Source organism: Silurus aristotelis (genome assembly GCF_946808225.1).
Source record: "Silurus aristotelis genome assembly, chromosome: 16".
In the NCBI taxonomy this organism is placed as follows: Eukaryota; Metazoa; Chordata; class Actinopteri; order Siluriformes; family Siluridae; genus Silurus; species Silurus aristotelis.
In genome coordinates, this window is record NC_139589.1 from 12477657 (window position 1) to 12501732 (window position 24076).

At 39.3% G+C, this 24076-nt stretch overlaps 1 protein-coding gene across 4 annotated transcripts in view; it reads left to right on the top strand.

The window, feature by feature from the left end:
- The first annotated feature begins 10850 nt into the window (after positions 1-10850).
- The window catches only part of LOC310739340 (5-hydroxytryptamine receptor 4), a 45539-nt gene continuing 32313 nt past the window's right edge, over positions 10851-24076 (top strand). For 2 of the 4 annotated variants that reach the window (XM_083565247.1, XM_083565246.1), the window contains exon 1: positions 10897-11042. The gene's annotated coding sequence lies outside the window, so the exon portion shown is untranslated. Of the gene's footprint in view, positions 11043-24076 lie in introns of all 4 variants that reach the window. The other 2 variants (XM_083565244.1, XM_083565245.1) reach the window with 2 other exon arrangements.

Genomic DNA, 24076 nt, shown 5'->3' on the forward strand with positions numbered 1-24076 from the left:
GATGACTGGGTGTGTAAATTACTTGTGCAGGAAAGAGATGGCACCAGGATGCACCATGGGAAGAAGGCAAGCTTGTACAGGCAGTGTGATGTTCTAGGCAAAGTTCTACTGGGAAACCTTGGTTCTTGGAATTTAACAACTAAAACGTTTTACTAAAACATTGTTCCACACCAAAGGCAATGGTATTCCCTAATGGCAATGGCCTCTTTCAGCAGGACAATGCTCTCTGACACAATGCAAAAATGCTCAAGAATGGTTTGAGAAGCATTACAAAGATTTCAAGGTGTAGACTCACACTGATCAAACTGAATCTGTGGGATGTGCTGGATAAACAGTCTGATCCATGAAAGCCCCACCTGGCAACATAAAGAACTCAGGATTTGCTGTTTATGTCTATGTCCCAGATTCCACAGCACAATGGGAACTTACACAACATTTGAAGTGTTTTTTTTAACTGCTATAGCACATTAGTTAAGATTTAAGTAAGTATTCCTTTAACTCCATGTTAAATCACTGAGGAAAAAAAAAGTGATGCTAAAACTATTAACTTTCTCAGCAGTTGAATATTAACTTTGTGTGAAATGACCAGGCTGGGAGATTGATCACCTCACAGCAGTAGTTGTGGAAACTTGATTTGCTATCTGACTGAAAACAGCCTGATTTCTTCACCTGCCTCAAGTTAATGTTCTACTCAGCAGCATTGGATGTTGGATGTTTTAAAATGCCGAGGCATGCTTCCTGCTCCAGTCTTCCACCCACACAGCCAGGGAACATTAACCCTCCTGTAGTGTTCACTCGCTGTCTTACTTTAACATAACATTTAGTTTAAAATCCCCAATAAATGATGTCCACTGCAGTGAGCCCTGACATAAACAATATCCATCTCTTACTACATCCTTCTGATTGTAAAAGTGCAAATAAGAGTTGGGAGAGTAATACAGTAGGGAAGGAGAGAGCCATGAACTGGCAGTGTTAGGTAGGGAATAAAACACTTTTTATCTGTTTATAGTTACAGTTACAGTACTGTTTCCCTTACCAGACCTGAATATATTCCAATGTCTAAAATAAAATAAAAGTTATTGCTTTATTTCTGACTTTTAAGTTTAGATTAACTTCTACTCACAAATAGTATATACATTTCTTGTTCATTAAACAACTCAGTTTTATAATTTTTTCATTAGTCTTGGACTATTTGGAGCATCACCCATGCAAGCTTTTTGAATTAACAGATACTACATAATGTAAACATTCATATAAAGCTTTGAGTTGGAATTCAGAATTGAAGCTATTGCATTGTTCCTCTTCTGGGTCAAAAATGCCATAAGATTTTTTTATCAAATTGTATATTAGGGATAAACTGCTCTCTAATGTACAATAACACAGTAGTTATTGTCAGATTTCTTTAAATGACATTTACAAACAAAGCCCAGAAGTCTTTATTTACACATTGGAGCAGCAAAAGTAGCCCTCATGCTTAATTCATAAATATGTAATGTTGAACCCTTTTCCCTATTTTCCAGATCCTTATTGGGGAACAACCTGACGAAATGAAATGCTGCTCCAACTACATTCATTCCAAGCCATTGCACTCCCACTCCCCTGTATCTGAGAGTGTGCTCTAATCCGTTTTTATTCTGTATAGGTCAGCAGTGCATAAAAGACACTTACCACGCACGAGCTGGGAGTCAATCAATAATAACAGCCTGTGTTAGAGAAATGCAAACTATTCTCCATAGCCACATCATCCCCACAGTGGAAGGTTTAGTGGAAAAAAACATGATCATCAGGCATCAATTTTGCTTGCTGTGCTTCTTCTTCTTAATTGCTGCCCAAATGCCAGTTTGAAAGATAATGTCTCTGAGGGGCCCTGAGAGAGACAAGGTAAGGACTGTGCAATAAATTGTCTGTTAATCAGTATGGCAAAACAGATTCTGGGGTCATAAAATGGAGCCCTCAAGAAAACCAGTGCTCTTATAAAGTCATATAGATTTCCTCAGGGAGAGCCTGACAGTCACATCAAGTCCCTATGTCGCATGCAAATGTCACATGGCCACTGAAGATTTTTGTTACATGTCTAACCCTTTTCAGGGGAAATGTAACTAATGTTCACACAAAGTTGCTAGAACTGACTAGATGGCATAATAGACTTATTTGCATTTTTATTGCTTTGCATTTGAAAACAAATGATATTGAAAAAGTAGGTTTCTGAAGACACAACAATGCTGACAGAAGCAGTGGTTATGAGGAATTTGTAAACAGACACTAATGATGGTGGTGGATGGAGAAATTCACATTTATTCATGTAAATACTGGCATGTTTAGCGTTTAAAATGATTGTGATTGTTTTTTTTGCAACCAAGGTCTTAGCTCAGCGGTTAAGACGTTGGACTTCTGATTAGAAAGCCGTGAGTTTAAATCTCAATATCACTCATAGGCCCTTGAGAAAGGCTCTTAACATTCAACTGCTCAGTTGTTTAAATTAGATAAATAAAAGTCGCCTTGGATAAGAGCGTCTGCCAAATGCCACAAATGTAAATGTAAAATTGTAATGTAAATGGTGTTAGGCTGAAATTGCTTGCAGATTTTCACTGACTGTAGGACCATCACTATTGTCTAGTCAAAATGTCACTTGATTTGTTGTTAAACAAAATGTGAGCAGCCAATTTATGATGTTACAACTTGAACTATTGCAGGTCCCTGTGTCTCTACAAGAAGATTTTCAGTTGTCACTAGCAACTTAAACAAGTTAAAACTTGAAACATTTTTGGTTTTCAAAATACAGCAAAATTGAAGTTTAATTGTTTATTTAGCAGTGTAATTGCATTATAATAATTTTTTATTAAGGCTTATTATATTTGATGGGGGTTTTTTGTTGTTGTTTGTTGTTTGTTTTTTTTTTGTTGCTTTTTGGAGCATTTTGCCAATCACATGTTACCTACTCTGTAACAATAACAAAGCCCTAGCTAACTTGCTAAAAATCTACCTTTACATTAGATTTTTTTTTTTTTGTGGTTCAGAATAAAATCTTTTTAAAATGTAATTAGCATTATGATATGCTGTCTAACTGGTGTGAAGTATCTTCTAATCCTCTTTCTCTAAAAATGCAAAGCTAAGTTTTGTAACTTGCCCGAGTTTGTGGCTTTTTTCCATTACAGCATAAGTAGTGAAATCAATGGCAAAAAAATCGATGGCCTACATAAACTGTTATGTAAACAGCAGTTAAGCCACACAGAGATGAGAGAAATAAAAGTTTTTTTTTCATAGCCATTTCATTATAAACCACAAGGTTTGGCTTAGAACATGAGTCTCTGGAATAAGAGAGAATAATAACAATATAAGAATAGAAAAAATCAATAGCAAACACTTCTGGACTCCAAAATAAGTGATGCCTCTGTTCATTTGTGCCATTCAATAGCTGAGCAAAGTAAAGCTAAAATTGTCTTTCTCAATACATATTTCATTTCTGACTCATATGATTTTTCTGTATGACTTTATCTGTATTTCTGCATGAACTCTATGATATGTATCGTCTCTACTCAATCTGAGCCTGTTCTTTAAAGCCTTGTTATGTGAGTTGTAAAAGGAAGTGATTTGTATGATTGCCTCATCTAGTGGTGACAATTGGTAAGTATGAATTTTATATAAGTTTACTTTCTTCTTAAAACTTCACACATAAGCTCATAGTAGTTCAAATAAAAAAAAAGGCTAGCACTTTTAAATAAATAACACATTTAAAATATTTTAAATGCTTTTTTTTTTTAATTGAGCTAGCCTAAGCTTGTTAATGAGCTTGTTAAGAAACTAGCAATAAATAAAATGTTTAATAATTAACATATTTAATAACAGCAAATATGAGTGTGCAGATGTGTAAAAGTTAGAAAAACTAAAGTATATATATATAGATATAGATATCCGATATTATCATTATTCCCATGACATGTAAGTGGCAATGGTGTTACAGGAGGATGTTTTAACAACATACAGTAAGTGATAAGCTAATGTTGGACTTAAAGCTCCAGAATTCTGATGAACTAGTAGGAAGAGATTTAATGGGACTTTGGTTAACAGAATCATATTTACACTCGTCCACAGTTGACTTTATATTAGCAAATGGTTATTTATAGAGAAGTTAATAACACCAAGTATCTCTGTGCTAAATCCAGCAGAAAATTGTTTGGAAAAACCTTTCACATCAGTCTCCTTGAGTTTCCATGTTTACCCAGGTTGCACCCTGAACCATTGCAAAGGCACAAACTTTTAATATAGCAAATAATGTACTGTGAAATGAACAAACAGCCCATAAGCTTACAACGTCAGTAAAAAAACAAAAAAAAAATATATATAATATATATATATATATATATATATATATATATATATATATAAATATTTATATATATATAACATTTTATTTATTTATTTTTTATTTTTTGCAAAATCTGCATGAGATGATGTGAAGACTTAGAATGACTGTTACATTGATCATTTTTATTTACATGACACAGCATTTCCTGTGTTAGTTGCTCTGTTATCTTCTTCTTCTTCTTTCGACTGCTCCCATTAGGAGTTACCACAACAGATCATCTTTCTCCCTACCCCCTGTTCCTTTACATCTGCCTCTTCAAACCAACTACCCACATGTCTTCCCTCAGTACACCCATTAATCTCCTCCTTGGCCTTCCTCTTTTCCTCCTGCCTGGCAGCTCCATACTCACCATTCTTCTACCGATATACCCCATGTCCCTCCTCTGCACATGTCCAAACCATCTCAATCTAGCCTCTCTCACCTTGTCTCTAAAACGTTCTACATACGCTGTCTCTCTAATAAGCTCATTTCTAATCCTGTCCATCATCATTATTCCCATTAAAAATCTCAATATCTTTACCTCTGCTACATCTAGCTCCGCCTCCTGTCATTTAGTAAATGCCAATGTCTCTAAACAATACAACAAAGCAGGTCTCACCACAGTCCTATATTTTTTCTGTTTCACTGTTGCAGATACTCTTCTATCACAAATCACTTATGCCACTCTTCTTCACCCACTTCACCCTGCCTGCACTCTTTTTTTTCACTCCTCTAACACTGTCAATTACTTTACACTGTTGAACCCAGGTACCTGAACTCCTCCACCTTTACCTCCTCTTTTTTTCTGCAACCGCACCACTCCACTGTCCTCTCTTTCATTCATACACATGTACTCTGTCTTACTCCTACTGATTTTCATTCCCCTTCTCTCCAGCGTATGCATCCACCTCTGCAGGCTCTTCTCAACCTGCTCCCTACTCTCACCACAAATCACAATATCATTCGCAAACATCATTATCCACAGAGATTCCTGTCTGACCTCGTTCGTCAACCTGTCCATCACCACTGCAAACAGTAAAGGGCTCAGAGCCGATCCCTGATGCAGTCCCACCTCCACCTTTAACCAGTCTGTTTTTCCTACTGCACACTTCACTGCTGTCACACTGTTTTCTTACATGTCCTGCACCACACTTACATACTTCTCTGCCACACCTGACTTCCCCCTCTCGTACAATTTCTCCAGACACACAAACACAGTCAACTTCATCTGACCTTCTTTATTCTTCCTCCTCATAGTAAATATTGCATCCATAGTGTCCTTCCTTGGCATGACCCCATACTGTTGCTCACAGATGGACACCTCTTCTCTCAGCCTAGCTTTGACTTCTCTTTCCTATAACTTCATGGTGTGACTGATTTAAATGTATTCCCCTGTAGTTACTGCAGGTCTGCACATCTCCCTTATTCTTCAGAATTGGTACCAGCACACTCCTTCTCCATTCCTCAGACATCCTCTCAACTTTCAAAATCAAGTTGAAAGATCTGGCTAAAAACTCCACAGCCATCTCTCCTAAACATCTTAATGCTTCCACTAGTATGTCATCTGGTCCAACTGACTTTCCACATTTAATCCCCTTCGATAGCTGCTCTCACTTTCTCCTTACTAATAATATCCACTTCCTGCTTCACTATTTCCCCATCATCCAACCTTCTCATTCTCTCTCATTTTACTCATTCATCAGCTTCTTATAATACTCCCTCCACCTTCTCAACACACTCTCCTCACTAGTCAACACATTTCCATCTCCAACCTTTATTGCTCTAATTTGCAGCACATCCTTCCCAAATCGGTCCCTCTGCCTGGCCAATTGGTATAAATCCTTTTCTCCTTTCTTAGTGTCCAACTTCTCATACAGCTCCTCATATGCCTTTTCATTTGTTTTATCCACATCCCTTTTTACCTGCTGCCGCATCTCCTTGTACTCCTGCCTACTTTTCTTATCACTCGGTCGATCCAAATTCTGTTTCACCAACCTCTTTTTCCTTATGCTTTCCTGCACTTCCTCATTCCACCACCACTTCTTTGTCTTCTTTTCTCTTTCCAGATGTCACACCAACCACTGCAGTAGTTGCCCAATCATCCAGCACCTCTTCACCACCACCGAGCCCTCTGCCCTAATAATCAATCTTTGCTAGGTACAGTCTTCACCACTTCCTCTAACTCTCTCCAGAATTTTTCCTTCTCCTCCATCTTACAACACACAGGTGGAGCATAAGCACTGATTATATTTATCATCAACCCTTCAACGTCCAGCTTCACATTTATCACCCTATCAGAAATTCTCTTCACTTCCACTACACTCTTTCTGTACTCTTTCTTTAATACCACCCCTGCACCATTTCTCTTTCCATCCACCCCATGGTAAAACAGTTTAAACTTTACCTCCTGGCCTTACTCCCTCTTCACTTGGTCTCCTGAACACACAATATATCTACTTTTCTCCTCTCCATCATATCAGCTAACTCTCTCCATTTTTTTAAAGTTACAGTACCAGCATTTAAAGTGCCCACCCTAACCTCAACTCTCCTCCAAACCTCTACACTACAATCGCAACTGTGCCACCTATTATTTGGAGCAGTTCAGGATTAATATTTGTCTAATAACATGAAAAGATATTTAAAAATGTTAGACTCATGCAGACTCATAATTTGCACCGTTCCTCAGAGGCTGTAAGCCAGTGGTACGGATCATACTCACTAGTCTGAAAGTGGCGAACAAACCCTTTCCCGGGTTGAGACAAACTAGCTTACTTCGGGTTTGGCTAGTTCTAGGACCCCTGCTTTTTACAATATACATGCTTCCCCTGGGAAATATTATTAGAAGGCCACTGTTATGCTGATGATACCAAGCGATATACTGTATCTCATCAAAACCAGACGGCTTAATTGGCTCTGATAACTGAGTGTGTCAAAGAATTAAAAGATTGGATGACGCATGACTTTCTATCATTAAATTCTGATTAGGCTCATCTGCCCAAAAACCAGTACACAGAAGCTCCAGCATTTTAACCTGCATTTAGAAGGATGTACTGTGACTACTAGTTTAACAGTAAACGACCTGCGAGTTATTTTAGGCTTGTCTTTTTGAAAATCATATCAACCATATTACAAAAACAGCCTTCCTCCACCTTAGAAATATTGCTAAGCTAAGAGACATGTCCATATCTGTCGCAGAGAAGCTCATCCATGCATTCATGACCTTCAGACTGGAACATTGTAATGCATTACAAGGTGGTTGTCCTGCATCATTAATAAACAAGCTACAGTTAGTCCAGAATGCAGCAGCCAGAGTTCTCACAAGGTCAAGAAAATATGACCATATAACCCCAATCTTATCATCCCTTTCACTGGCTACCTGGTTTTGAATCGAATACAAACTACTGCTACTTACTTACAAAACAATAAATGGTTTGGCTTCCATGTATCTATCCAGCCTTCTAAGATGCTCCAATCCATCATGATCCTTGAGATCTCAAAACTTTGGACTTCTAGTAGTTCCTAGAATAGCAAAGCACACTAAAGGTGGTAGAACATTCTCACATTTAGCTCCTAAACTTTGGAATAGTCTTCCTGACAGGGTTCAGGGCTCAGACACACTCTCCCAGTTTAAGTGCAGCTTAAAAACATATATTTTTAGCAAGCCTACTCATAACACACATCACATCATAACCTTGTGCTCCAGTACATACTGTACTGTACTTACTTACTACTACAGTTACTAACAATACTAACTTAGACATACTGTATTGGATTGGTTAAAATTAGAATAGTCAAAAGTAATTTAAATTTCCAAAGTGTCTTTTAAGGTTTTTTTATTTTTCTTATTTTTTTTCCTCAATTCAATTGAATTTTAATAGCATCTTTAACATTTGGCATTATCCCAAAACAGCTTTGTCATAGATAAATAGGTTTTAAAATTTTAAGTTTAGTGCTTATAAGTTTATCACTGGTATGTTTATTTCTAATAAACCAGCCAGTGGCGACAGTTGTAAGCTAAAACTCCCTGACATAGTGTAAGGAGGAACCAGACTCGAAAGGGAACCCAATCTCATCTGTCTGTTGAATGTCCATTCATTAAAGTTTCATAATTTTTTGAGGTGTGCAGTTCAGTGATGAGTCCTTCAATGCATAATGTTTCATGCAAATTGCAGTCCTAAGCTATTGTCGTAGGCTGTTTAAAATATTACTTTAGGATAAAACAGCTTAGGTTAACGCATTGAACTTTGGGTCGTGAAATCGAAAGGTCATGAGTTCAAATCCCAGCCAAGCTGCCACTGCTGGGCGCCTGAGCAAGGCCCCTAACTTTACAGCTGCTCAGTTGTATGAATGAGATCAATGCAAGTCACTCTGGATAAGGACATCTGACAAATGCCATAAATGTAAATCTAAATAATAATAGAAAATCTATCCTCACCTGCGTAGTAACTTCATGAATTTTGTTTGTTTTTGTTATTAATAGTAGTGCAGTATTGTTCTTATTCTTTAATTTCATTAAATATAATTAATGCTCTAACATTCCACGTTTAATATTAACCCAGCCATTAGGGTTGTACAAGCCAGTGCACTCTTATTGCCGGTCCCAAGGGCGCATAAATTGGGAGGGCTGTGTTAGGAAGGGCATCCAGCTTAAAAAAATGTGCTAAATCAAATATGCGGATTAGGAATCAGAATTTCATACTGGATCAGTTACCAATGACCGCCACAGGTATCGTTAGCCTACTGGGTACTGGTGGAAACTGGGCTACTGTTGGCAGAAGGAGGAGAAGGAGAGGAGGATGATGTCTACAGAGACAGCAGGGAAAGGAGAATTGTAGGAGAGTGGAGGTTCGGGTTGGTACTTTAAATGTTGTTACTATGACTGGTAAAGGGAGAGAGGTAGCTGATATGATGGAAAGGAGAAAGGTAGATATGTTGTGTGTTCAGGAGACCAAGTGGAAAGGGAGTAAGGGCAGGAATATTGGAGGTGGGTTTGAACTGTTCTATCATGGTGTTGATGGAAAGAGAAATGGTGTAGGGGGGATTCAAAAGGAAGAGTACAGTAAGAGTGTGAAGAGAGTTTCTGATAGGGTGATTAACTTGAAGCTGGAAGTTGAAGGGGTGATGATAAATGTCATCAGTGCTTATGCTCCACAGGTGGGTTGTGAGATGGAGGAGAAGGAAAAATTCTGGAGTGAGTTAGGTGGAGTGGTAGAAGGTGTACCTAGGAATAAACGATTGGTGATTGGGGCAGACTTTAATGGCATGTAGGTAGAGAGAACAGAGGTGATGAGGAGGTGATGGGTAGGTATGGCCTTAAGGAGAGATAGATTTTGCTAAAAGGCAAGGCTCTCTGTGCTCCAGGGCCGCACATCATCATGGCTGACTTTGCACTCTAAAGAACGAATTTTGCTGTAATGTATATGTGACAAATAAAGGCTATTCTATTCTATAAAGGAAGACAAGGAGATTTGGTGGTGGAATGAGGAAAGGCAGGAGAGCATAAAGAGAAAGACTACTAGAAAGAGGTTGGCAAAACAGAATTGGGATCAACAGAGATGAGAAAAGTAGGCAGGAGTACAAGGAGATGCAGCAGCAGGTAAAGAGGGATGTGATGAAAGCTAAGGAAAAGGCATATGAGAAGCTGTATGTGAAGTTGGACACTAGGGAAGGAGAAAAGGATTTGTACAGATTGGCGTGGCAGGAGTCTCCGTGGACCGTAATGTTTTCGGATGATATTGTTATTTGTGGTGAGAGTAGGGAGCAGGTTGAGAAGAGCCTGGAGAGGTGGAAGTACACGCTGGAGAGAAGGGGAAAGAAAGTCAGTAGGAGTAAGACAGAGTACATGTGTGTGAATGAGAGGGAGGGCAGTGGAGTAGTGCGGTTGCAGAAAGAAGAGATGAAGAAGGTGGAGGAGTTCAGGTACCTGGGGGTCAACAGTGCAAAGTAATGGAGAGTTTATTAGAAAAGTGAAGAAAAGTGTGCAGGCAGGATGGAGTGGGTGGAGAAGAGTGGCAGGAGTGATGTGTGATAGAAGGGTATCTGCAGGAGTGAAAGGGAAAGTTTATAGAACTGTGGTGAGACCTGCAATGTTGTATGGTTTAGAGACAGTGGCATTGAGTAAAAGACAGGAGGTGGAGCAGGAAGTAGCAGAGCTGAAGATGTTAAGGTTTTTATCGAGAGTGACGAGGATGGAGAGGATTAGAAGCAAGTTTATTAGAGGGACAGAGCATGTAGGACGTTTTGGAGACAAGGTGAGAGAGGCTCGATTGAGATGGTAGGGACCATGTGCAGAGGAGGGACATGGGGTATATCGGTAGGAGAATGCTGAGGATGGAGCCTCCAGGAGGGAGGAAAAGAGGAAGGCCAAAGAGGAGGATTATGGTTGTGGTGAGGTTTGACGTTTAATATTTCTTCCAGGCAAATTGATTGTAATTACACTGGGAGGCGCTGTTGCTCCAGAAGGCAGAATGCTTACTTTCCTGATCTCCTCAACCAAACACGCAAATGGGCAAACGTGCGTGTGCGTGCGCGTGCGTGCGCGTGTGCGTGCCCACCTTGCGTTACTCACTTCAACAATCGCTCCTGCAGCTGACTCTTCTCCTATTACTGAGTGGACTAGGAGCTCTCAGACAAGTGAATGTAGCAGATCGAAATGCAGCGTTTATGGACTTGCATTATTGAAATCCTTCGCGCCGGGGTGAGTAAAGTTCTTAGTGCAAAAGGCACTTTTTTGTTTGAATTTCTGAACATTACAGTAGGGGATGGTGATGCGCGAGATTGCGCCTTGTGTGAATTCTAAAGCGTTTAAAAACCAGAACTGCAACAGTTAAGAAATACTTAGGTGATATTAGTTTTTGTCTGGAATGTTAATCTTATTGTTCAAAATTCATGCCACACCATATTATCCATGGTGCAAATTTTGTGATTTTAAACCATGCACTCTAATAGTATTCTCTAATCTAAATAATACATGACATATTTCACAGATTCACCAATAGGATGCTTTAATTGCGTTCCTCAAATCTTCAAGTACCAAGTAAAATAAAACAGTGAACATTTTGAGAATTGCTTATCCATCAGTTTTCTTCGTATGTCTTTGCATTTTGTTTAAAATCACGTCCAGTTTGTAGGGTTGTACAGTAAGTTATTAAATAGAAGTGTCCACATAAGTTAAAACAGGAGCACAGTGTTACAGTCTGTTATTTTGTATATTTTTCATAATAATATAAAAATATATAATATATCAGATATTGTCGCAATATAAACTTTGTATATTTGTCATTTTATATATATAAATAGTTTATTATTATTATTATTATTATTATTATTATTATTATTATTATTATTATTATTTTTACAGCTTGTTTTTAAATATTCAGAAAATTATGAGAACACTTTTTTTTTAACCCTAAACATAAACCAATAAATTTAATGTGTGTTCCTGTTATCAAGAATATTATAGCAGGCCCCTTGAGTAAATGTTGATCATAAACAGGCATTCACAGAAAACCCTACTATAACCCTTTTTTCTTTTAAACCCGCAATTAAAAAAATTAGGATTAAATTATGTAATTAAGTTGTTACTATAGTAACAGTAATGTATTACGATGACCACAATAATATAGAAATGTGATCTAGAAACTATCAGAACCTAGAAATAAGCAGCACAGTGGTATAGCTTATATAGTTATTCAGTTTAGGGAACACAACAAGCTAAAACTCTCAGCAGTGTTTTTAAACTTCATGCATTGCATCATTGTCTTGAGTGTTAATCCATGTGGCTTAGTTGTATTTTTGTAAATCGGTCATTATTTTCAGTGCACGTTTTTATAACTTGTTTTCTGAGAACTATTGTTCTTTAACGAACCTTTACAGCTTTCAAAGTTGATCTCTTATAAATCTTTGTGAGTGAAGTAAGTGCTAAGTTCGGTTTGTGAGTGTGAATAGTGTAATGAAGCCTCCTGTATTGTGTGTAAGATGTTATTTCAGACTTTTTCGCTCATTTTGTGTTTAAATCTCTATTTATGGCCTGATAAACACATCCACTTGAAGCAATATATCACCCAAAAGTGAAGTGTACACACTGTCTCCTTTATCCCAAATGTAGTCGATCAGCCGAGACATGTTTGGTGTGTGAAGTTTACTTCTGTAGTTTTGCGCTGGAGCTATGATGCTAATAAGGGAAGGTTATGACTACCACATTTATCTCTGATGTGGTATCTGTCTCTTGTATGACACAATGTTGCATATAGCCACATCCTGTGGCATAGCTAGGAATTCATTTTAGGTGAGGGGGAATGAGAAAACATAACTGCACAATATGTGCAATTAATGTTGATAAGTTCGACATGCTCAGGCGTTTTGTTTGCATTCCAGATCGTAGAAGTATGGCATATGGCATACATTTTATTATTTGATCAGTTTACGGTACCGTCTACTGTCTACAAATCTTGCTATATTAATAGCATTGCCATAAAATACATTTACAACAATTCCACTAAACTTTAACTTTCAACATTAACTTAACATGGAGTAAAACGCAGGAATTCTGGAAAAGGCATTGTATCTTGTGAAATCACATGCCTTCTTTCTTCTTTTTTGCTGCAGTCCATTTGTAGTATTAATATGTATATATATATATATATATATATATATATATATATATATATATATATATATATATATATATATATTTATAAAACACCTATATAAACATTAATACCAAGTTAAGTGTGTATAGTAAGATATGTATAAAATACTCAGAGCTGTATGTCTAATATGTAAACCACACAGAAGTAATTTATATCATAATTAATATCTGTAAACATGGGTCCCTGGTGGTCGTGGTTAGAATGCGGCGCTCTAACCTCTGCGGCCCGGGTTCCTTGACCAGGGATCGAACTTGAGCCGCAGCGGTTAGAGCGCCGCATCCTTAGAGCACAAGCCTTAGTGCCGGTCCCAATCCCGGATAAATGGGGAGGGTTGCATTAGGAAGGGCATCCAGCGTAAAAACATGTGCCAAATCAAATATGCGGATGGTCCACTGTGGCGACCCCTAATGGGAGAAGCCAAAAGAAAGTTTCAATATCTGTAAACATGGACAAATGGATCACTGTTTACCCTCAAGACATAGTTCAGTAAAACACTACACACCAGCATCATACTCAGGTAGCGGGTGTGGACTAATTGTATGTAAGAAGGAATTTTGATGATAAACAACTCTAGCCTGATATATACATAATACACTTTTGTAGTCAATTACTTAAATATGGCCGGTATCTGTTTATTGGTTCAATAATGTTTAAGTGGGCGTTATAGTACATTAGTATTAAATTTAGTATTATTATTCTTTTTAATGAATTTAGTTTGCTCTGTTTTACAAAAAATAAACAAAACATTAGCCAAATCAAATCCTGACCAGGCAATTCCCAATGATGAATAAATCACCAAATATTGCATGTTATTCTTCATGTAAATGTTAATGAACTTTATGACTGACACAGTATTTTTTTGTCACAACTATGGGATCCCAGTTCTGATGCGCACTTCTCACCAGAGCCTTTTTTTACACTTCAAAATGTTCAAATGGTCCTGATACTTACTGATAGTTTGCTCCTGTGGTCATGTCAGTAGTACAGCTCTAGTCAAGCTCCAAGATTCAACTTTGACTTGATGAATTAAAAAGAGTTATCTGTTAAACTCTCATATATTGATGTCCTGCTTTGTTTCTTTAAATGTAAATTCAGCTCAAATACAGCCTTTAGTTTGTCTGGTGGAAAAAAGGAGCCGTGTGGGAAGGTGTAAAAATTAATAATCAGAGCATTTGTCACTGGGAGAATTTTTCCTCATGTGTTTGCATCACATTAATCTGTTACGCCTTTGCTTTGGGGACTGTTACAGAAAATGCTCATGTCCGTCCATATTGAAGTGAGAAGAAAAATATGATTATCAGTCATGGAAATATTTTTTTTATTTAAATATTTATTTATTTATTTTTCACCCTGTCCCTGTGCTTTATTGAGTTAATGCACCCTGACTTTCAACTTGATCCTTTTAATTGGTTACATGGATGAATTTTTTTTTTAGCAATTACAATTTTTTTAGCAATTACTTTTTCCACACACAGCTGTTTATTTTGGAGTCAGGTTTTTGGCAGTTTGTCCATGTCCTAGAGCAAGCACTGAAATGCCAAGATCTTTAGCCTATTATTATATCTCGATCTGTCACTGATGATTAACTGAGATGACACACCTGCCCTCTTTCTAAATTATTGATATGTTTTTGCAGTTCATGGAGAGATGTGTTCATGTAGCTTGTCACCTTGCCAGATAAATAATGCAGCAGTAATTAATATATTACTGTAGGGTTGTAAGGGATTTTTGTTTGGTCCCAAAAAATACACAATAACTCCACATGGTAGACACAATATTCAGTTTAGAAATTGAAGCTGCTCATATGGGTGTTTATACTGATAAATAATGCGATGATAGTTAAGGATTTAAACACTGTGCATAAAATCTGTTATAGGAGCATAATCAATAACAGGTCATTGAACAGAGTTATTGTTAGGTACATAGATTTAAAGTGTTTATTCCACTTATACTACAACAAAACAATGATTAATTTGTTACTAATAATTAAAGAGTGACACTATCAGAACACAATCAATGATTGTTACAAAACAATAAGATCCTGTTATCACTTATGTTATGGCAGCTATAATGTATTGTTCCCTGGCATTCGCTTGAAATTACTGACATAAAAATGCAGTTTAAAAGCAAAGTGTAAACCTCTTATAACTTAGAAAAAAACATTCCACATATTTCCTCAGCTCTGAGTTTTACAAAGTAACTGTACTATTCAAGTCATGGAATAAATCACTGTATAAGTTCATGGACACAACCAAAGGAGAGTGAGTTTCTATTTTAAAATCCTTCTCCCTGTGTGAAGAAAATGTGTTTCCCAGTTAGGAGAGCATGGTAAAAAGTCTACTGAGATGTGGGTTGTTTTATGCATTGCAATTTACTATTTATAGTGCACTACATCTAAAGTCCTTCTTTTCAGTCATACATCACCTAATATCACTCGAATAGGGAGATTCTGAAATGGATCAAGAAGAAGAACGAAAGATTTGAAATTGTTGATAAACTCTCATAACCATGACTATATAATGTGCAGTCTTTGGCTCCAATAATGCTGAATATGTTTTGTGTCGAAATTTCTACCTTATAATTTATCCCTATAATAGTAAAGCATGCCATCCATGCCTTCCTATGAATTTGGTCGGACAAGACAACATTATTAATTACAATAATAATGCAAATGCAGTTTGGAGTTATTTAATATATGTATACACATGTACATTCCAAAAAAACCAACAAATTTAGCAAGCATTTGGAACAAAACAAAGCCAAAACCAGAATAATAATACTAGTAACATCAGGCAGTAGCCGGTGATGTGCAGTAAGGTGGAGCCTGGGTGAGAAATTGGACAGACAGAGCCCAATTTAAATATATAAACCCCCTAGAGATTACAATCTTAAATTCTCAATAACTTGGATTAATTAGGCAATGTTATCAGGTCATAAATACTTGGGCTCTCATCATTGTGGCAGGGCTACAGGCTGCCTCTCATAGTACTTTTTTATTGCAGCTTAATCGAAAGCAAGAACTCAGAGCTGTGACGTGAGGGGATTTACATATCAATAATTCACATAGCCTCAAAATAAGTTCAATTAAGTAAAAAATCTATAAATCTAAAATTCTCATAGTAATCCTGTAATAGCCAGTCAAAACCATACAGTCATTCAGCATACCAGCTTGAAAAAGTTTTTCTTGTTATTCAAAGCCTTTGTGAGAAGTGTGGATCTTTTTATTTACATTTTCTTTCCTAGCAACACAATCACTAACAGACAAATCTAATGAATTGTTTTAAATGATTCCTCAGACTAGCATGTGTGATTCAAAGATTCTTTAGTTCCTCAAGTGATGTTACTGATCTACTGTTACATTAGGCAAAATGGCTTGTGGACCATCATCTGCCAAGTCCAAGCATGTTCCAGTATGACAATGCCCCTGTGGTCTAGAAAGACATGGTTTGCCAAGGCTGTAGTAAACAAGTCCTCACAACCACTTTCTTCTAGTTAAAGTTAGTCAAAATCTAGTCTGGTCAATCTAGTCTTTCCAGAAAGTTTCAGGTTATTGTAACTGCAAGCAGGAATTAAATCTGAAATAGGTAAAAAAAAAACTTAATAAAATACAACCCACAGTATGATTGTGGGTGGCCACAAACTTTTGAACATAAAGTATAGTTTCTGATTCATATATATACACAGGATCTCACAAAAGTAAATACACCACTCACACTACAGCAACCAGTATATCTACTCAAGGGACAATACTATAGAAACGAAACTTGGATATATTTTAGAGCAGTCAATGTGCAGCTTGTATAGCAATATAGATTTACTGTCCTCTAAAAATAACTCAACATACAGCCATTATTGTAAACATAGCTGGCGACAAAAGTAAGTGCAACCTAAGTGATAACAGCTGTACTTCATTTAGCCATGCAAAGCCACATGTTCTATTCATCATGTTTATGTTTTTGTCTGCTTGTCAGCTAAAATTTGGTGCTTTAAGTACAATCCTCTCATACTGACCACTGGATGTTCAACATGGCAGCTCATGGTAAAGACTCTCTGATAATTTGAGAATTAGAATTGTTGCTCTCCACAAGGATGGCCGAGGCTATAAGAAGATTGGTAAGACCCTGAAACTGAGTTACATTACAGTGAAGAGGGTCATACAAAGGTTTTCCAAGATGGGTTTCACTCGGAACAGGCTTCACAAGGGTCCATCAAAGAAGTTGAGTCCTCGTGATGTGCATCAGGTGCAGAAGCTGGCTTCAAAAAAACAGATGCATGAGTGCTGCCAGCATTGCTTTAGAGGTTGCAGAAGCAGAAGGTCTGTTAGCCAGTGCTCAATGATCAATCACTGCCAACTGCAATAAGTTGGTTTGCATGGCCGTTGTCCTAGAAGGAAGCCTCTTCTGAAATTGGCTCACAAGAAAGCCCACAAACAGTTTGCTGAAGACAACCTGTTCAAGAGCATGAATTACTGGAACCATTGCTGTATGTTGAGTGATGTTCAGAGGACAGTAAATTTGTACTGCTATACAAGATGCACATTGACTACTGTATTTAAGGGGTGTACAGTATACATATATGTGTACTATATATAGAGTACACATACATGTGTATATATATATATATATATATATATATATATATATATATATATATATATATATATATATATATATATATATATATATATGCTTTTGCTAAACACACTGCTTAACATCTCATACTACTCACAGCCCTACTCAGTTGTTTTGTTCTTTTGTGTTTCTGCTTGTTTTTGACATCTGCACTCCTTTTCCTCAGGAAAGAGTCTCCTTTGGAATTGACTGTCTGTCTCCAAATGCATTTCAAGGGACTTTTAATCTAGTTCGAGCAAACCCTCTATTTTTTTTCCAAGTACGGCAGTTGTTTTCTATGCTGTTAAACCACACTTGACCCTTATAGTGTGGACATAAATAAGAGAATCGACCACTTGGCACAGCAGGTAGCATCAGTGGACGAGAGCAACTGTTTTTTCTTGAGCCACAAAAAACTGTTTGAGAAAGAATATACCACCATTACAACAGAAGGAATAGTCAGGTTTGCTCCGCTCCAGATTACAAGGTGAATGATTTCCTGTACAGGAGCCTGGATTTGTGTTTGAGAAGTAAGATCATTTAGACATGAAAGAGTTTAGGTGGTTGTAACCTTGTACATTTTTACAGAACACCATCTAGTGTGACCAGTAAGAAAGGACGATTGTTGAAAGCAAATCAGTTACAAAGTGACGTCATTGAGCAGAAAGATTTCACCATTTTAGGTACTGTTTTGTAAATGCTATAGTACTTGTGGTTATCATGTAAATCCCTGCCAAAACCATGAATTTTTTTAATGATAAATATACATTTTATCTGTAAATATAAATTTTATCATACAGTAGGTTTTATAGTGGACTTATTGTAAATATTTGGCTCTTTAAATATAGAACTTGAAAATATGAGGCAATGTGAGCAAGAATGATGTGGTGTGACCACTGTCTGTATTCCTTCCTTTTTTATTTTTTTTAAAATTTCTAATTTAAAGTTTAATTGGGAACAGCCAGTTTTTATGCATATATATATATATATATATATATATATATATATATATATATATATATATATATATATATATATATATAAACTACATCCTTCATACTGTGGATTATCACTGGCCTCAAAGCAAGAGCTGCTCAAATTATTTATGTTTAGCAGAATAAGCTAATTTCTTTAGCATGTTCAAAGTGGTTATATTTTAGATTTTCCAGCAACATCTATTTAAAATACTATAATGTCTGTATTCATGTAGCAAAACTGTTGTAATTAGCTTTTTCCCACATATTGAATGGAGGTGAAGGAAAATGTAACAACTCGAAATAATAAAAAAAGACTATGAATTTGGTTTCTTCTGATCACTTTGGTCATCACATATCATGTGCCACTGTATTCAAAATATAAATTCTGACTAAAATCCTAATCAGTAATACAATGTGCTCAAGTAGATAATGGTCTTGTGGCGTCCAATTTAAAATGTTTTATCTGCATAAAACTATTCAGTGAGCCTTCATGGTTGGGGACAGAGTCATTCTGGAAGAGGCTGTACCTATCAGGGTACAAATAGCATGGTGATCAGGCAGAAAATCTTTCGATTGATTTTTGAAGTGATGCTCCAGTATAAACATACAACTAGTCCCCAAAATACACTGCCTCCCCCAAAGTTAGTTGTGTACTCTAACTCATCACTCATGTGCATACAAAGCTGGGTAAACTCTGGCCTAGATTAAAGGATGAATGTAGCAGCAAATGCCCAGTACCTGGTAATTAGCTGGGCAAACAGTTCACATGTGTTTAATGTGTTTACTTCCGCATTCTCTGCATGGCTTAATAGTTTAATACCAAGGTGAATGTTTTCTGCACATTTTTTGACATGCGTGTGTGTGTGTGTGTGTGTGTGTGTGTGTGTGTGTGTGCGTGTGTGTTTATTCGTGTGTACACGCACATTTGTGTGTGTATGCATGCATGTTATTTAAATAGAAAAAAAACTTTTAGAATCAACTGATTATAAAATGTTTCCTGTATTGTATGTGTATTTTCTTCATATTTGATCATTTGACCTTTAATTTGATTTCACTTCCTGTGAAACAAAACTAAAGCTGTATGTAAACATATGTATAGAATTTTTTTATTAGCTTTTTTAAGTGACTCTATTATTATTATTATTATTATTATTATTATTATTATTATTATTATTATTATTATTATTAATAATATTTTCTATTATTTTATTATTATTATTATTATTATTATTATTATTATTATTATTATTATTATTATTATTATAAAGAAGCTTCTGTTACCAAGGCTAAGTTCCTTGTGTATGTGTGTGTATTTGGACAATAAAACCCATTCTGATTCTGATTTTAATTACATCTGAATAGGAAGTAAACAGAAATGTTGGAAACATTCAAACCTAAATTCCTCCAAACTTACACTTTTGTCCTTTTGTGCAAGTGTACTTTTGTTAAACAATGTGTTCTTAATCTATCAACGTTTAGTGTCTACTAAATACACATTATAGAGTAAAAAAAATTATAGAGTAAATAAAACATCCCATTGACGTACATCGGACGCACAGCCAAGTCCATAACTTCACTGTGTACTGTCGAATCTAAGGGGCCGTGTCACTCCGTGTTTAATCTTCTGACATGACTGTCGTTGATTGGCTGCATGAATCTATAACACTGGCCTTGTTAAAGTTAGCTGACAGTATATCACTTTATTTCAATCTGTGTTTTTCTTATGACCAGTGGTGGTGCTGTTGTACCCAGTTTAAAATGAAATCCAAAATAATTCCTTTGAGACCAAATAATGCAAAGTCCTCTTTTTAACAGCAACCAAGATAATGTGGATGTGGATGCCAAAACCCTATATTAGGTCTTTTTTATCCTTGAAAGGCTTCAAGCTAAGCACTGTTAAAGTCTGGATTTTGATTGGTCAGAAGGCGAATACATTTAGCTAATAGCAATGCAACCAACTGTAGAGCTGCATATCACAGTATGTTTTAACAGAATATTTACCGTGACTTGTACAGTGGATAATAGCAGTGTTTATTTTAGTAGTTTTAATAAATAAAACCATATAAGCATTTTTATAAGAATTTTATGTAACATTAATAGAAGGATTCTGAAGTGTCATTGCTTTAATACAGTCAGTTTAAAATTAAATAAAAAAGAAGAAATGAGAGACTGCTTAGGTTCTAACTGGTAACATGAATAATAAATGGAGCTGACCTGCTTCCTAGACATTCCACAACACAATCGATTATTTCTTCTTTCATTCTTTAATGAAACACTTTACTGATGTCAAGAGATGCCATTCGTTCATAAAGTGTGTAACATCATACGTTTTTATTGTTGATTGTTACCTTATTAAAGCACCTCATAGTGGTTTTATCAATGGTGACTTTATATTCTCTTGGGTGATGCCCAACATGTTTTGCTAAATTATTAAAGCCATTAAATGTCTGAAGGTTAAAAGGTCCTCATGTGAAAAAAGCCATCATGTGATTGTTAAATAAAAGCACCTAGCACTCCAGAGCATTTAGACCCTTGTGCTGATGATGAAGTGTGATGAAGTGTGCATATGTATTTTTTAAGTAGGTCAAAACTAAAACTTGTATCCATACAGAGTGCAGACATGTCCTCCTTATTTTGATCCTAATTTTTTTCCCTATCCAGTGCCATGTCTAATGTTATTTGTTCTAATAATTAAGCCTAGAATAAACTCTTTATTATAACAGTTGAATTCTTAAATCCTATTGGCCAGAATATGTAAATTAATTGTATATAGCAGTAGCTCTGAGAACAGTGTAGCTCAAAACCGCGATTGTTTATATTGTAACAACGTGCCTATTAATAAGACTTTGCTTTTGTTATTAACTTCAGGGGAGAAAAAGTGAGGCTGGTGAGGAAAAGACCGTTTGTCAGGGATTCACCCTGCCACGCCCCCCTCTGTAGCTGTCAGGGATTCACCCTGCCACGCCCCCCTCTGTAGCTGTCAGGGATTCACCCTGCCACGCCCCCCTCGATAGCAGTCACGCTGCTTCCCAAGATTACCGACAGCTGTGGCTCATGAAAGATCAGACTACATAAACTCACGTTCTTGAGTCACAGGCTGTCGGTCGTTATATTGTCAAGCTGGACAATCGCGTGGCTGCTCGGCCGCCGGCTGTATATCCGAACTCCACTTCCGACTTGGATTACTCATTGCCGAAGGCTTTATGGATTATGCTTGGGACATTCGAACTCATAGCGGACAACGCGTATCGAGCGGATGTCTTTGTTTGTTATTTTCAACGGCTTATGAGTGTTTTTGTGTTGTACGGTGTTTTGAAATAAAAGGACAATGATCGGACTATATCGGCTTCCGCGTCTGCAGCCTGACAGAACGACCGACCTAAACCGAACGCGGATTCGACACACCCCGTTTCCGACCGCGACGGATCGGCAGCTGAACCCGGCTTCGGATTTCCTCCGGAAGCTCAGTGCCGCTCCTCGCGGATCAGATCCACAGAAGCCGGATCATGAGAGCGCGGCTGCGCCACGCCCCTCAGAGTGCGCAGGGGGATTACCGGCTTGTTACTCGGGGAAAAAACACGAATTTCTGCAAGGCATCGGCGAGTATGTGGCTGTTAACATTTCCCGGTTTCCTTCCAAACGAGCCAAGATTGCCCTCTGTATTTCCCTCCTGTCTGGTGAAGTTCTTGCCAAAGCCAGCTCACTATGGAGTGCCAAAGGGGGCAAATTCGGCTCACTCGCCGAATTCAGCGGGCTGCTTCTGGGGAAGTTGGGGATAGAGGTGGTGGATCTCCACTACAGTCCCCTTGAAGAGGAAGGTGCTCCATTCCAAGGTTCTCAAGAGCACGCGGCTCCGTGCCGGATCTCCCATGAGCCTGCAGCTCAGCCCCAATGTTTTAATGAAAGGGCTGCTTCATCTCAGGGTCTCTACCAGCGTGCTGCTGTGTTCCGGGGTTCTCGTGGACGCACCACACCATCTCCGAGCGTCGGCGAGCACACCATGCCGTCACAGAGCTTCTACAGACGTGCCGCTCTGTTCCGAGGTTCCCGTGGGCGTGCCACGCCGCCACAGAGTCTCCAGGAGCGTGCTTTCCCGCCACAGGGTCTTCACGAGAGCGCCTCGCCGCCACAGGGTCTTCACGAGAGCGCCTCGCCGCCACAGGGTCTTCACGAGAGCGCCTCGCCGCCACAGGGTCTTCACGAGAGCGCCTCGCCACCACAGGGTCTTCACGAGAGCGCCTCGCCGCCACAGGGTCTTCACGAGAGCGCCTCGCCACCACAGGGTCTTCACGAGAGCGCCGCGCCGCCACAGGGTCTTCACGAGAGCGCCGCGCCGCCACAGGGTCTTCACGAGAGCGCCGCGCCGCCACAGGGTCTTCACGAGAGCGCCGCGCCGCCACCTCCGGTCACAGAAGGCGAAGTGACTCCTCCGAGTCCCTCTCCAGACGACGCCACATCCCAGAGCCCCTTCCATTGCGACATCTTGCCCACGGAAAGCTCGGCTCCGCCTCAGGACCTCCAAGAGAGCTCCGCCCAGCTCCAGGTCCCTCCAGAGAGCTCCGCCCAGCTCCAGGTCCCTCCAGAGAGCTCCCCCCAGCTCCTGGCTCCTCAAGAGGGCATGACTCCGCTCCAGGCTCCTCCCGAGAGCTCATCTCCGCCTCCGAGCGACCCCACGAGCTCGTCTCCGCCTCCGAGCGACCCCACGAGCTCGTCTCCGCCTCCGAGCGACCCCACGAGCTCGTCTTCGCTTCAGTGTCCCAAAGAGAGCTCCACTGATGTCGTGGACCTCCAGGCGAGCCCTTCTCCGCTCGTGGATCTCCAGGCAGGCTTTACCTCATTTCCAGGCTGCCCAGTAGGCTCAGATCTGCTCCTAAGGGTCCCAAGGAGCGCCCCTGCGCCCAGGGGTTTCCCTGTGCACTCACCCCGGCTCCAGGACTGCGAAAGGGAAGTTGAACCGCTGCCCCCGGGTTCCACCGATGGCGACAGCTCACCCCACAGTCCCGCAGCAGGCGACGGCTCACCCCACAGTCCCGCAGCAGGCGACGGCTCACCCCACAGTCCCGCAGCAGGCGACGGCTCGCCCCCGGGCTCCGCAGCAGGCGACGGCTCGCCCCCGGGCTCCGCAGCAGGCGACGGCTCGCCCCCGGGCTCCGCAGCAGGCGACGGCTCGCCCCCGGGCTCCGCAGCAGGCGACGGCTCGCCCCCGGGCTCCGCAGAAGGCGACGGCTCGCCCCCGGGCTCCACGCAGGGCGAAGGATCGCATCCAGGCTCCACGCAGGGCGAAGGATCGCATCCAGGCTCCACAGAGGACGACGTCTCGCCCCCAAGTCCTTCTCAGGGTGACGGATCGCCCCCAGGATCCCCGCATGGCGACGTCGGTCCTCCAGGTACCTCTGACGGCGACGGCGGTCCTCCAGGTACCTCTGACGGCGACGTCGGTCCTCCAGGTCCCTCAGAGGGTGGTACGACCTTCCTGGTCTCCGCCCGGGACGT